Source organism: Pseudophryne corroboree, chromosome 1, assembly GCF_028390025.1.
Source record: "Pseudophryne corroboree isolate aPseCor3 chromosome 1, aPseCor3.hap2, whole genome shotgun sequence".
NCBI lineage: Eukaryota > Metazoa > Chordata > Amphibia > Anura > Myobatrachidae > Pseudophryne > Pseudophryne corroboree.
Window position 1 is genome coordinate 918,395,872 of NC_086444.1, and position 16,417 is coordinate 918,412,288.

The 16,417-nt window shown below is 43.5% G+C and overlaps 1 pseudogene; it reads left to right on the forward strand.

The window, feature by feature from the left end:
* The first annotated feature begins 264 nt into the window (after positions 1-264).
* On the forward strand, positions 265-383 carry LOC134947635 (5S ribosomal RNA; annotated as a pseudogene).
* The last annotated feature ends 16,034 nt before the right edge of the window (positions 384-16,417 follow it).

Here is a 16,417-nt window from a genome sequence, read left to right on the forward strand (position 1 = left end):
TTTTTGTGTGTGTCCCTCATTGCACTGAATTTTATGCATCTAGTACTGGGGATTAATCCCTGTTAGACTATTATATCCATTTACTATACTCACATCACTGCCTGATCCCCTTTTGCTCACAGTAGCATAGCAATTAGCATAAATGGGGCTTAATGCTCTGCTCTTATACCAACAACAATTCAGGCATTTATGATGTGTGTAATATAAGTGATGAGTATGAGTACCCGCACACTGGAATTGACTCCACAGACTGGAGATTCACCCACCTACGGTCAAACTGCACTGAGTATGCCCAATCTCGTCTGATCTTGGAAGCCATACACTGCAGGGCCTGGTCAGTACCCGGTTGGGGGACCACCAGGGAATACTAGGTACCGTAGGTATTTTATTCTCCAGACATTTGGGCACTTCCAGCTTTCTGTGCAGATCCAGGTATTCAATCTCTATTCTCATTTAATTGTGCTAGTCTGACAGACCCTAGCTGAACCTAACGGAGTTACCCTATTCCCAATAAATTTATTTCAATCAAGGAAATCTCTAGGCCATTAATGGGAATAAACAAAATTTCGCACACCTAATTCTTATCGCCTAAAAATTGCAGCATTCATGCTTTGATTAATTATTTTTGCCTTCTCCACCTCGTTTTAAGTATATCTCATAAAAGTTAAGAATTAATGTATTAATTTTTTCATATTTCATCATTTTATTAAAAATTTTTTTTCATAAGTGTGCCCTGGAAAAGACAAATAGCTGCCGTCGTCTTTTTTGCTCTCATAAAAGACCACACTCTTTGTTATAGTTTACAGAACTATTTTCCGGGAGCACCACCAACCCATTGCTGAATTCATATACCGTTTGTAGTAAGCTTAATGTTGGTCTAACAAACATTATATAACCATTATACTAAATTGTATTTTGTGCAGATTTTACACTTTGTTGGTATAAAGGCAATTTGCACCCTAACTGGTGCTGCACATAGGCCAACCACTGCAGCGACAGAGGCTGATGAAGCGTGGGCTCAGGAGCTGGAGGCGGAGTTGCCTTCCAACGCTTCTGATCATGCTAGACAATGTCTGTCTTATATTGTCTTAGCCTCTGATTACATTAAGGAGACGGCTTCTGATGCTGGTTTTCTGGCGGTCAAGGCTTCTACTACGTCCATTTTGGCTCACCGGATTCTCTGGTTACGGTCCTAGTCTGTGGATCTGGACTCTTAGAAAACCCTGGAGGTACTCCCTTTTAAGGGAGACATTCTTTTCGGAGAATACCTCAACGAGATAGTGGCTGACTTAGCTTCTGCTAAAACAGCATGTCTACCTAGTACTACTCCTTTGGTGCCGAAGGCTAAGAGTACTCCCTTTCGCTCCTTTCATCCTTCAGGGAAGTCAAAAGGCCAGGCGTACCCGAAAAACAGGTTCGCACTTCCAAACCCAATAAGCCCAAACCCAAACGGGCTTGGGCTGCCCTTCAGCCTGCTTCCAAAACTGACATGCCTGCCGCATGACGGGGCGGGCCTCCCTCTGGGGGATCCCATGGTGGAGGGCCGACTTCTAGGGTATACCCAGGAATGGTTGAGGACCACTTCCGATGCCTGGGTACGGGAAGTCGTCACTCGAGGTTACGCTGTATCCTTCAAGAGTCGTCCCCCTCTTCGATTTTGTCTGACAGACGTCCCTTTGGATCAGGTGAAGGAAGAAACTCTTCATTCGGTGGTACAGTCCCTCCTGGACACAGGAGTGGTAGTACAGGTGCCTTTGGCTCAGCGAGGCAAGGGGTACTATTCACCGCTGTTCCTAGTCCCGAAACCGAATGGGTCCTCCCGGCCCATTCTCATCCTCAAGTCCTTGAACAAATTTGTGAGGGTCTCCACGCTTCGTATGTAAACTCTTCGCTCTATTGTTCTGGCCTTGGAACCTGGGGATTATATGGTCTCCCTGGACATACAGGATGCTTACCTGCATATTCCCATTGCAGTGTCGCATCAGCAGTACCTGAGGTTTGTGGTTGGCAACCTTCATTACCAATTTCAGGCATTACCTTTTGGTTTGGCCATGGCTCCATGATTCTTCACCAAGGTCATTGTGGTAATGACGGCTGTACTCCGCCGTCAAGGGATCAGGATCCTACCTTACCTTTACAACTTGTTGTTTCTGGCAAATTCCCCAGAAATTCTCTTACGCCATCTGGATCTGACTATCCAGTTTCTGCAAGCCCACGGGTGGCTCATCAACTGGAAGAAATCTTCCCTGGTCCCTGCTCAGAGCATGGTGCACCTGGGGGCGTTGTTGGACACTCACAACCAGCGGTTGTTCTTGTCTCAGGACAGGATTCAATGCTTCCTATCTCGTCCGCAAGTGTCGATACATTCGGCAATGCAAGTGCTAGGTCTCATGGTGTTGGCTTTCTACATGGTGGAGCACACTCAATTTCATTCCCGTCCTCTGCAAAAGCTGATTCTTGCCAAGTGGGATAGCCTGCCTCACCGGATCAGGTCTTAAATTATCTCTTTGTCTATGGAGGTCCCTCTGTCACTGAGCTAGTGGCTTCAGGACCAACGATTGAGCAGGGGTGGTCCCCTTCTGGATCTCCAACTGGGTCCTTCTGACGACGGATATCAGTCTGAGAGGTTGGAGTGCGGTGTTGGAGCAACACTCCCTTCAGGGTCGGTGGACCAAGGAGGAGTCTCTCCTCCCGATAAACATTCTGGAATTGCGAGCGGTGTTCAACTCATTGAACTTGGCCCAGCATTTAATACAGAACAGACCTGTTCAAGTACAGTCGGACAACGCGACCACGGTGGCGTACATCAATCATCAAGGCGGCACTCGAAGCCGCATGGCAATGAGGAAAGTGTTACGGATTATTCAGTGGGCGGAACGTCATCTGCCAGCCATATTGGCAGTGTTCCTTCCGGGGGTCCTAAACTGGGAAGTGGACTTTCTCAGTCGTCAGGACGTACACGCCGGAGAGTGGAGCCTCCATCCAGAAGTGTTTAAACTCCTCATGGACAAGTAGGGCCTTCCAGATGTGGACCTGATGGCGTCTTGATACAATCACAAGGTTCCGGTCTTCAGAGCAAGGATAAGGGATCCTCAAGCAGCGTTTGTGGATGCACTGGCAATTCCATGAAACTTTCAGCTGCCATACGTGTTCCCTCCGGTGTCACACCTGCCCAGAGTAATAAGGAAGTTCAAGCAAAAAGGAGGAATCCTACTTCTGATCGCTGCCGCGTGGCCCAGATTGCATTGGTTCTCAGACCTTCAGGATCTCTCGATAGAGCGTCTCCTTCTACTTCCACAGCGCCCAGATCTCCTCGTTCAGGGCCCCTGTGTATATCAGGATTTAGCCAGATTGGCTTTGACGGCGTGGCTCTTGAAGCTTCCATCCTGAGGGCCAAAGGATTTTCTGAGGCGGTCATTCAAACCATGTTGAAGGCCCGGAAACCGACCTCTTCTCGGATTTATCATAGGGTCTGGAATTCTTACGTTACTTGGTGTGCCACTAATAATCATGACGCTTACAAGTTTAGTACGGCCAAACTTTTGGCCTTTCTACAACAGGGCCTGGACTTGGGCCTTCGTCTGGCCTCCATCAAGGTTCATATTTCTGCCTTGTCGGTTTGGTTCCAGAGAAAAATTGCAACTTTACCTGATATTCATACATTCACTCAGGGTGTGTTGCGGATTCAACCTCCTTATGTCCCGCCTGTGGCTCCTTGGGACTTGTCAGTGGTTCTGGAGGCATTGCAAGGGTCTCCATTTCAGCCTCTTGAATCTGCAGACCTTAAGTGGCTTTCTCTTAAGGTGTTGTTTCTGCTGGCTATTGCCTCTGCCAGACGGGTGTCGGATTTGGGTGCCTTGTCCTGTAAGTCACCATATCTGATTTTTCACCATGACCGGGCGGTTCTTAGGACACGTCCCGGGTACCTACCAAAGGTGGTGTCTTCTTTCCACCTTAATCAGGAGATTGTGGTTCTGGCCTTTGCCTCTCCTGAATTGTCTTCCAAAGAGCGATATTTGGATGTGGTACGGGCTCTCCGTATCTATGTGAAGAGGACAGCTCCTATCAGGAAGTCTGATTCTCTCTTTGTACTATTTGGTTTTCACAAACGTGGCTGGCCTGTTCACAAGCAGACCTTGGCCAGATGGATTAGAATGTTGATTGCATATGCTTATGTACAGGCTGGTCATCCAGCTCCTGTTACTATAAAGGCCCATTCTACTCGGTCTGTTGGACCTTCTTGGGTAGCCCGCCATGGTGTGACCCTTGAATAATTGTGCAAGGCGGCTATGTGGTCCTCAGTGAACACGTTCATAAGATTCTATGCTTTCGATACTTACGCCTCCCAGGATGCTTCCTTTGGACACCGGGTTCTTGTGCCCGCTACAGTGCATCATGCAAGACCTCCATCTCCCTCTGAGACCACAAGCAACTGAACTCTGAGCCCCCCCTAGCCAGGAACTACTTTCCTGTGTGACTAGTTCCTGGGGGAGGGGTCAGAGTTCAGTTGCTTGTGGTCTCAGAGGGAGATGGAGGTCTTGCATGATTTTACAGAGGAAAGAGAGAAAGACAGAGTCATATGGAGGGACAAACTAATAATGAGAAAGATCTGGTAATTGTATCGCTGGCATTTAACTATAACTATATGTAACTGTGTTTTAACTATGTTCTAACTGTTTTCTGTGTGAGTGTAATCATGTAACTATAGGTATACTGTACTTTGTAATATATATTGTATCCATATCCTTTTAACAAGAAATATATACTTCATTGAGCTTTGGAACTCAGATAATGTGTGGGTGTATCGTTTTCTCTTATGGGATGCTGTGGTATGCTTATGAGGTGTTGTGCGATGTAAGCACACATTTATGGGATTTGGTAATAAGATGTGCAGGCATTTACAATATATATATATTAGAGCGGGCATCTTAAATATTTGTGAGAAATCTAAAAATGGCATTCATAGATGGGGGCTCTGGTCCGAGATATCACGTTCTTAATAATGCACTGTACATTACAAACGCGGCTGAAATTGACCGGCTCCAATGGACGCATTGAGAAGCTGATGAAAATATCATATCCGCGTGTGTTGTGTTATTAGTAAAATGCTGGTATGAAATTTAAGGGACAATTCGTTTCTCATAATATTTAAGATGCTAAAATGTATTTTTATTGTTGCAAAACAAGGTTCAAATGGGTCATATTGTGTTTGATTCAAATTGGATTGTTTATCTGTTTAAGTAGGTTTAAAAGTATTTTTAAAAGTTTGCATAGCTTGATAGTTTTATTTTTAACCCAGGCCTAAAATAACTTCAGTGGCTTACATGGTGATTTTCTTTGTGACAAAAGAAGCCGCATGGTCTGTCCTCCATTTTGTGTAACCCTCATGGATGTGGAAGGGGGAGGAGCAGCGGCCATTTTGGGAAGGTCAACATTTTTTGTTTTTTCTGAATGGCTGATTTTCAGTTGACTCAGGAATAATCAGCCGTCCTTCGTCAAAAAGAAATCACCATTTATGAGTTTCCAATGCATTTATTTAATCCATATCATAATCAATTATAAATAGTTTAGATGGGGTTTAATGTAAGTTAATAGTAAAATGAATATTTGATTTAAGAACGATACACAGATAAAACAAAGTTTGTTTTTGTTTTTTTGGTTTCTTTACCTCCAAGCTTCTAGGATTCTCTGCTTGTTGTAGGATAGCCATTGAAATGCAAATTAACCTGTGTAATTGGTTTTTTCCCCAGCAGTGAAGAGACTCACCCTCACACACAGTCAAGGGCACATTCATATGCAAATTAGAGAAGTGAATGGGTCTCATAGATGTAATAGTGATTAGTACATAGATGTAATACTATATATGTGTGCTTACATCAATGTATGTTATTAGATTAATTTAGAATTGTATTGTATCTGTGTATTTTCACCTATCTACCTTCCTGTTTGCCATTTGCATTGATAACGTACTGAGAAAATTTGCTGCTATTTTAGTTAAAAGTAAAACAGTAATATTTAAAGGAGTAATTATAAGAGGCACGCACACAGCATAGCGGATACTGTGTGGTGGTCGGTAAGCGATTATAGCTAAATATCGTTTACATTTATAGAAGTGTGTTATTTGTGTCACTGCGGGCGTATCAAAGCTGCGTACACGTGTCTCTCACCGAGTGCGAGTCAAGCGTACGCGACGCAAAAGCGTACACAAGGAGCGTATATTACGCAACTTGAGTACAGATACGCCCATTAGATACAAATCACACGATAACATTGTTTTAGTGTGGGCGGTATAGTAGCCACGTGATAATAGCACAAGTTCTTTCAGTTCCCAAAACTAGTTTTAAAAGGTTCCTTCTATTGCTGCATCTCCTCTGGGATTAACCTGTGTTACCTGAATGCAAGTCATTTTCTGTACAGAAAAATCAAAGTATATATGAAGTGATAGAAGCGTGTGTATGAAAGTAAATTTTTCTTTGGGGTGAACCTTGAGAAAATTTGAGATCTCGTAGAAGTACACCCGTGAAGTGAACACGTGGTGGCGTGGGTGAAGGCCATCTCACGTTAAAAGTGATTTAAGGTAAAAGGAGCAATTAGTGTTAAAGCAGACCAGAAGGTCGCTAAGTTTAAAGACCCTGACTTAAGAAAGGTCAGAGGCAGTGGGCGCAACCCACAGAGAGGTTGGCGCAAAACCCATATAGGCCCGTTTTAAGAATAAAGCTCCGGCTGAAGGTTTCGCAGCCTAAACAATCGATTCCGCTGGTCGTAAGGCGTATAAATAATAGTTATTTATACACAGTGCGACTGTACCGCACGTAATTGTGTGCATTAGTTTGTTACCTTGATACCCACTAAGATTTACTGTTGGATCATAAACGCTACTTGTACATTCTAACGTGATTTGTGTAGGTTTTTTTTATTTTAAGGGAGGTTCGCTGATCACACAGGAATTCTCCAGCAACTAATATTTACTGGGGAGGGAAATTGCTCTGCGGATCACTCCCACACGCTCCAGTAAATAGAGGTTCAGGTTGCAGGGGCCCTAGGTTGAGTACGCCAGCGTTACGTCAGAACGTGTGGGCGTATTGGTCGACGTGGGCGAGAGTGGGTGAAGGCACTCGTTGAACTTTCACCGTCGCCTTACCTCTGGGAACTTGGTTGTTTTTGTAGGAAATTTGCTGAAAAAGAAATACCTGCAAAATAATGGGGGCCAGTTGCTCAAGTAAGGGGCGATCAACCAAGGTTCAGGTTGATTCAGTACCCCGACCTGCTGGGTCGGCCAGGTACATAATGTGTGAGAAATATGGTTCACACGCCGAGGTTTTATGCAATGATTGGGAACGTATGACTGTGAATGATGGGGAAAAGTTAATCCAGGGTGGGCAGTTTTAATCCCGAGGTGTTGCACAATTTAAGAAGAAGAATATGTCTAATAAAGTCCGGGAAGCGAAGAATTAGACATTATGATTACTTACAGATATGGCAACAGGAAGGTGAGATACAAAGGGAATTAGCTTACACAGCTGGTTCTCACCTTAGCAGGAAACATATGGCAACTGGAGAACAAATGGCTGCAGAGAATGACATACTGGGATATGATGATAATTGTGCACTTAGTAACTGTATTATTAATGATAAGAGTAAATGTGATAAATGTAATAATTGTAATAAATGTAATAATGATATAAGGAAAACTGATAAATGTACAAATTCTAACCCGTGCAAGTTGCACTCCATGTTAAACTTCCCTCAGGATTACAAGCAAGAAAGTGAGCCCAGGAAGATGTCGGCACCTTTTCCAGCAGCCACCATACGAGACACCCAGGTGGGCACGACCCAATCGGTAAAGGCAGTAGTCAAACCCCCTAACGGAGGGTCAGATGAGGTCGTGTCCACAGGTAAGTATGGTATTGTATATCATGCACAGACAATTGCACCTCACATTGTAGAATCAACACAAGATGGTGTAATTGAACTAAATCCTGTCAGGGTGATCACAGTCCCCAATGGGAGGACTGACGCTCAGGGAGTCACTCCCGTCAGAGACATTGCTATGCATTGTCCCTGGTCCCGGATGGAATTGAGGACAATTATGTCTGAATTTCCTGATCCCAGGAGAGATCTAGCCGCATGTCAGAGGTTTATTAAAGAATTAGGTAACGCCACAGAACCCACAAACAAAGATTGGCGAACAGTGCTACGACTATGTTTACCTTCCAACATTGATCCTGCAAAATTCATCACTGATTGTAGATTAGACGCAGACGTACCCCTCACTGAGGAATACACCCAGGAGAATGTACGACAAATCAATCTGCAATTAGGAGTATATTTCCCAACTATTGTCGAGTGGAACAAAATTTTCTCCATTAGACAAAAAGAAGGTGAAATGGCAGCGGAATATTTCCATCGAGCACTGCAGAAAATATCTAGATACACTGGGATCACGGACATTGAGGATAATGTACATCATAGGGAGGTAGCTGTGTCCATATTAATGGACGGCTTAAAAGACACACAAAGAATCAGGGTACAAACCTCTCTACCTCACTGGAGAGGTATCTCGGTGGCTGCATTAAGAGAGTCCGCTATCGAGCATGACCGTAATATCCAAAGAACCAGGGAAGCACAGGGAGAGCGGTTGATGGTGATGAGCATCCAAGCACTAGAGGAGGCATCAAATCGACCAAAACCCCAGGCCCCTGGCACACGGAGAAAGCCAAGGGTTTGTTATCTTTGTAAAAGAGAAGGGCATTATGCCAGCAACTGTAACAGCCCACATAAAGTCAGACCCCCTAGACAAGAACACGAGCAAAGTTATGACACACGAAATTGTAATCAGGGATCATATAGGAAGAATTTTGGGCCGCACCTGTAATTTGCAGCCAGTAAAGTTGATCATTAGCCTTGACAGTAAGCCTGAGGTTACAGTTAATGTAATTGGGAGGTCAGTTCCTTGTAAGACACAGGGACGGCCGGGTAAACTTTGTAATTTATCTTTAAATGTTTTCTTCTCATCTGTAACTTTCACCAACAGAACTCAAACATCACATGACTACTTGGTCTTTTTCAGAGGTCTACCTAACCCCAGTTTGTCTTACCAACATCGTTGTGTTTGGCCAGACACAAAGGGTGGAGAGGGGAAATACTGGTGGGGGGAGATTATGCAGAGATACTGGTGGACATGTTGATATGACAGCCTGTTGATGAAAATCTGATGTTTTTTCCTTTTCAAATTGTTCTCTTTCTTTTTTTTCTTTCATGTTTTACGGATGGTATGTCACACAAAAGTTATACAAATGGTAATGCAAGATTTATGCTCCTTACAGAAAGATCGCTGATTTGGAAAGAATATTGTATCACCGGAGTGTTCGTTTTGGTAAGACTGAGAGACAGCACCTTTGAGATGACATCTGAGCAAGAAGAACAACAAGACCAGAGGACAAAATATCGTAACAAGTTTTTCCCCCTTCAATTATTTTCTGTACCCCCATTACAACTATCTCTTTCTCCTCCTGCAAGATGGACTCGCCCCAAGAGACTGCAGTCCGTGTTTTCCTGTTGACCCTGTTGTTGACCAGAGCAGTCTGTTTCGGTGAGAGTACCAGTGAGGTCGAGAAAGGATCTGGAATGGATTCTGATGATCAGGATGGAGGCTTAGAATTCCAAGAGCAACACAATCACCGAGAAAAGGCGAGTATCAGAAAACGATCTGGTAGCCATGTTATTAATAGACATTGTAAAGGATTGTTAGCTGAAGAGAATTGTATCTGTAGGAATTGTGACAACATAGTTGAGGACGGTTGCATCAAGGAATGTCAGTCCAGTTTCAATATCAATATGGACCGGCATCCAGTGAGTGACTATCACTCATTGGTGGGTAAAGTGTTAAACCAGACAGACTGTTGGGTGTGCTCACAAGTACCTCAAGGTCATAGTAAGTCAGGACTAGTGCCATATCCTTTAACGGTAGATGAGGTACTTGAGTTAAAGGGTGGGAGACCGGTGGACAAGAGATTTAATATTTCTAGTCCTCCTAGTTTGAAGCTCCACCAATACCATGTAGATAGGTCCCTAATATGTTTTAACATTTCCAATCCCCGAAAGTCGGGAAATTGGGAAGTGTCATGGAACAACCAAACCATGACATTCTTACACAGAGCCGACAGAATGCCCCTAGACTCAGAACTTATACGCCAAATAGCCAACAGTGGAAAATATTTCCAGTATAGGTACACCCTAGGAACTAGCATCATGCGAGTTGGAGAAGTATCACCAGGATACTGTGCACATGTCATACAGCCTGATACGTGTACTAGACAGATGAGAGAGTTAGGGATAGGACTGTTTTCATGGAAGGTTTGTAATATGGTTATGTCATTTTCCATCCCATATGTTCTCCCCGATGACGCATATTTCATATGTGGGAGAAAGGCGTACAGGTTCCTTGCCCCAAACTCAGAGGGATTGTGTTACATTGGAAAAGTGTTGCCTGAAGTGAATTTATGACCCGTTAATCGAGACAATGTTGTGATAAAATGTGATTCCACGGTCCGTTTCTTTCACCCGTTTCTCCTTTGATTTTCTCCGAGGTACCAAGAGATCCACCTGGAAGAAGAATTTGATGACCATTTATACAAGACCAATGATGAACTGTGTCACAAACACCTGATGAGCTTTCTAGAGACTGACATTTCTTTTTGACACCTGATGAGCTTTTAGAGACTGTAATTCTTTTTATGGACACTTGAAGAAGCTTTTTGTTTGCCAATAAACCTCAAAGCTACAGTAAAGATACGACAATCCGGACAAGACACCAGACAAGACACCAACAAGACCTCAATCGGCGACTGTATATTAAATCTCACATAAAATTATACGAATGCATTTATAACGCATGTTTCTTATCTTCATCTCTACTATCTTCAGGTAATGACACACATAGGCGACAGGGAATATAGACCCATATATCAGCACTCACATATTCTCCCCCTTCATGTATCATCAACTAATGTGCACCCCATTTGTTGTAACCAAAAGCCGAAAAGAGCTCGGTAGAGTTTGACAGCCCATCCACAGACCCTTGATACGGGATAAGAAGGATTCAAATGTATACTTCGCAATACCTCGAAGCTTGATTTAGAACACGTACGGCACAATGATACATGACCCCTCAGACATGGATCTCATACACACATGCTTTTACTATCTCACTAGGTCATACATTTCCCACCTCCTCCTCTCCTCCCTACTCCCAATCATAATGAGGTATTTCATGATAACATATATTTTTCTGTTTGGATTATTTAAATAGTGGCAGTTATTGTTGACTGCCAAAGGGTGGACTGTTAAAGTAAAAAATATTGCATAAAGAGAACATACAGACTACACACATATAGGTCGCTATACTTGCAAATATGCGCAGCGAGCACAGCAATATATGGTAACTCACGCATTTACACGGACATGCCACAGAGATGGATTCGACACTTATTTCATACAGTACATAATTATAATAATATCAAGCACCAGACATCATGGTGATTTAAGATTACCTAATGAATTAATGTCATGAATGTGTATTATTTGAACGGAACCAGATACACCTGTCATGTTTACTATTAAAACAAGCAGATTGGTGTGTAGATTGATTTGATACTTGTTGTGAAGTTGTGGGACATTGCAGCAGATAGTTATGATTATATGTATAAAAGCTAAAATCACTTTGTTAGAACAATGAATGATACAGTGACCAGGGAACTCAAGCCAACCCTTTTGGCAGTTTTCATAGACAACCTGATCAGCATATACAAAGAAAATAGTGACTCAATCGTGAAGGAGAGAGAGACCCCTCCCCCAGGAACTAGTCACACAGGAAAGTAGTTCCTGGCTAGGGGGGGGCTCAGAGTTCAGTTGCTTGTGGTCTCAGAGGGAGATGGAGGTCTTGCATGATTTTACAGAGGAAAGAGAGAAAGACAGAGTCATATGGAGGGACAAACTAATAATGAGAAAGATCTGGTAATTGTATCGCTGGCATTTAACTATAACTATATGTAACTGTGTTTTAACTATGTTCTAACTGTTTTCTGTGTGAGTGTAATCATGTAACTATAGGTATACTGTACTTTGTAATATATATTGTATCCATATCCTTTTAACAAGAAATATATACTTCATTGAGCTTTGGAACTCAGATAATGTGTGGGTGTATCGTTTTCTCTTATGGGATGCTGTGGTATGCTTATGAGGTGTTGTGCGATGTAAGCACACATTTATGGGATTTGGTAATAAGATGTGCAGGCATTTACAATATATATATATTAGAGCGGGCATCTTAAATATTTGTGAGAAATCTAAAAATAGCATTCATAAGGGTATTTCTTGGAGCATTCTGGGGTATTCTGATGTCAGTGCAACGTCTTCTGCAGCCTGTTTGCAAGCTAGTTCTCTGACTCCCAGTTTCCAGAATTTTGCCTTTTGCTCTTGGTTCGATTTAATTTAAAAACACCATCTCCAGAGTCTCTACCTGTTTGGTCCTTACGCTCCTGGGCCTAGAATGGTCCTGTGTAGGTCCAACAGCCAGCGCCGATCCGCCATAGTTGCCTCCATCACTGTCCTGCCCGAGAGTGTCGACACAGCCACGGATCACGGCATACCGGTTCCTATGGCCCTCATTCCGAGTCGTTCGCTCGGTAATTTTCATCGCATCGCAGTGAAATTCCGCTTAGTACGCATGCGCAATAATCGCACTGCGACTGCGCCAAGTAATTTTACAATGAAGATAGTATTTTTACTCACGGCTTTTTCTTCGCTCCGGCGATCGTAGTGTGATTGACAGGAAATGGGTGTTACTGGGCGGAAACACGGCGTTTTAGGGGCGTGTGGATAAAAACGCTACCGTTTCCGGAAAAAACGCAGGAGTGGCCGGAGAAACGGGGGAGTGTCTGGGCGAACGCTGGGTGTGTTTATGACGTCAAACCAGGAACGACAAGCACTGAACTGATCGCAGATACCGAGTAAGTCTGAAGCTACTCTGAAACTGCTAAGTAGTTTGTAATCGCAATATTGCGAATACATCGGTCGCAATTTTAAGAAGCTAAGATACACTCCCAGTAGGCGTAGGCTTAGCGTGAGCAACTCTGCTAAATTCGCCTTGCGAGCGATCAACTCGGAATGAGGGCCTATGTCTCCTCTGTAGTCATCAGTTCGGATCCTCGGTTCTGGCTCATCCTCCTTTTCTTCACTATCTTTGTCCCTATTATCATACACTTCATGCAAAGGAACTTCATTCAACCAGCCCGTTTCCATCCAGGAGAGACTGCTTTCCAATCAGAACTAAGCACTGATACACCAAATCCAGCCACTACCTCGTGTTAACTAAAGACTCAGTTCAAACAGCCCGCTTCCATCCCAGAGAGCTCACCATCCAACCTGAACCCAGCTCGAAGTCACCAGCCCCAGCTAGTTTCCTTCTGACAGTTTGTTTCAAGCTTCCAAAGGGAGATATTGCAGCATTTTGTCTTTTCCCAAGTGCCAAAGTGGTTGCGCCAGCATGCCAGCATGCCCTGGCATTATTTAACAGTGGGAATGAAATGGATTGTTGGAACCTGTGGGATGCCAGCAAACAGGCCCGGCGACAGGGACAGTAAAAGAAGACAGCTATACCATACCCCATGGTTCAGAGAGGCCCCGATGCAGAGGGGCTCAAAAAACGGGTGCTGGAGTGCCTGCAAATACTTTATACATTGCCTTCTCCGCCCACCTATTAAGTAAGGAAAAAACCAACAATTTTCAGTCTGCATCATCGATACCCCCCCTCCCCCCGTTCTCCTCTCACTTGGTCTGGTCCGGTGACTCCTCCTGCGCTGCCGACGTTGCAACGCATGATGCTGCGCTGGCCCTTCCATGCTGTTTCTGCTGCCATCGAGGAGCAGAGTGTCCCTAAGCCCAGGAAAATCACCTCCTGATGGGCACACCTTCACAGCAGAAGCCGCCACTGACAGCCACTCCGCTGTCCCTGACTGTGGTGAGTTGGCACTCTCACTGTTTGTGTATTTATATATATATATATATATATATATATACACACACACACACACACACACACACACACACACACACACACACACACACACACACACACACACTGCATCCGGAAAGTATTCACAGCGCTTCACTTTTTCCACAGCCCTATTCCAAAATGGAATAAATTAATTTTTTCCCTCGAAATTCTACACACAATACCCCATACTGGCAACGTGAAAACATTTTTTTTTAGATTTTTGCAAATTTATTAAAACTAAAAAACTAAAAAATCACATGTACATAAGTATTGACAGCACAGGACAATATTATTAACATTATTGACCACTTATTAATTCCACACTAGTTATACCCAGGAGGGGTGCCACACTTGTTTTAAGGGCCAAATTTCCCTGGGAAATCTAGCCTTGTCTCAACTGACCTATGGCCATTGAAATAATTGTGACAGGACCCAGGAATGGACTGGCCTGGCATATTACTCACAGCAAGAGGGTATGGTTCGAGATGCCAAGCAGAGCGCCGGGTGGCTGAGCTGCTCAGTCAGCCCTGGTCTCTCTGTGTGGCCAGAACAGCCCATCAAGCCATAGGTCTTGGCATTTGTCAGAAGAGCCAGGTGGCCAGTCCGGCCCTGGCGGACGTCTACATTGCAGGTTTCCCCTTCATAGTTTCACCATTCCTGACTGGTGAAGCCCAGTGCTGGTAAGTGAAAAATCAAGGGCAACCCACTGATCTTTGTCCGTTAATTCACTACTAAGCTAGGCTCAAACCACTAGGGCTGGATAGCAATTTGTGGGCTACCCAATACTGTGTTCTATTACATTTTGAGGATTTTCAAAATAATTAATGCAAAAACATGAGCGGATCTTAGGAAGAAGGTGAATCCAGGAGTCCTAGCCCCAACAGAATATACTGGGACAGTGAGACGACAGTATGAACCTAAAGTGAGGGGGCAAGATTGCCTATGATGAGGAAAAGTATAAGGAACACCAAACCAATACCATGAGCTTGAAACACCAACACAATCTCTGGATTAAAATAATTGTTTTTATCAGCTCTCACAGAAACAAATCAGCCACCATTAATTAAATATTTAGCAGGGCCCCTAAGGACTAATCCATAGTTGCCGACTTTCTGGCTGCCCCCGGGAGGTCGGCAGAGCGGACCATGGGGCAGGGTGAGCGGCCTAATATAGATGCTGTGTAGGGGGCATGGCTGCACGAATGCATCATCGTGGCCATGCCCCTCGCTATACAATGTCAAAATAACTGGTATTGTACAGCAAGGGGGGGGTGGCCGTGATGACGCAATTCAGAGACCACTTCACTGGATGCTGTGTGGCGGGTAGGGCCGGTGAGAGACTTGCCCACTCTTTCAGGGGGCTGAGAATAAGGAATGGGAGGAATAGGGAGACACATTAAAGGACATACTGGCATGCTTGTAAATAAGCCTAAATGAAAACCCTGGAGCAACTAGGTTAACAAAAGATAAGACGTTAAACATAATATCAGAGTATCACACTTACAATAGTGTTCAAAACACCAAGTACTATTAGCAGGCAGGTGAAGCCCCTGAAGAGTCAATGAAGTAAAAATCCAGATCACCCAAGCTGTGTTTTTATTTGGCATCTACAAGTGGGAATAGCCAGATGTGGCTTTGAGGCATAAAACACTATATTGTACTTCCATATATAGGTTTTCTATAACAATGCTTTCTGCAGGCTTTAAAGCTTTCCTAGATTTCTTTAGTGCACCAGAAGGGAACCTTACAGTTATGAAATGTTCCTTAATATTACTGGGTTTCCAATATTACTGTTATGTGTTTTGAAACTATTTCAGAGAACATTGTAACTTCAATTGTACAGCGTTATTCTACTGTTCATTTAGGCCGTATAAAGTTTCACATTGTTAGCCATTGCATACAGTATGTAAAGTTATGTTAATCATTGTCTGTTTTACCTCTTCTCTTGAAAACAGCTGTTTGTATCATGTTTTAAACCGTCTACTAAACTTTTTATTTTCTGATCTTTAACGCTGTCACATTAACAGAACAAAGTTCCTTTCATTTGTATGCAGAGTATATGGGTTTTTGTAACAGAATCTTCCAATGGCATCATTAAATATATTGCACATGCTGCATCTTGTACTGTTTAATGTATGCCTGAAAGTTTAGTAACAGCTTCAGTGTTAAAATTTAATCAGCCAGTTCCTTGTTGATACTGGCTACACTGATAATGATGTTGTTGAGCATAACACATTCACTTAGAAGTCAAATGTGTTTCTTCTTATGCCAAAAGATTAAAGTACTGTAATACCCTTTGTACAGCAGCTTGCAAAACTAAGTGTGAGTGATGAGCACTCTATCTGACTTCTAAAGAGGT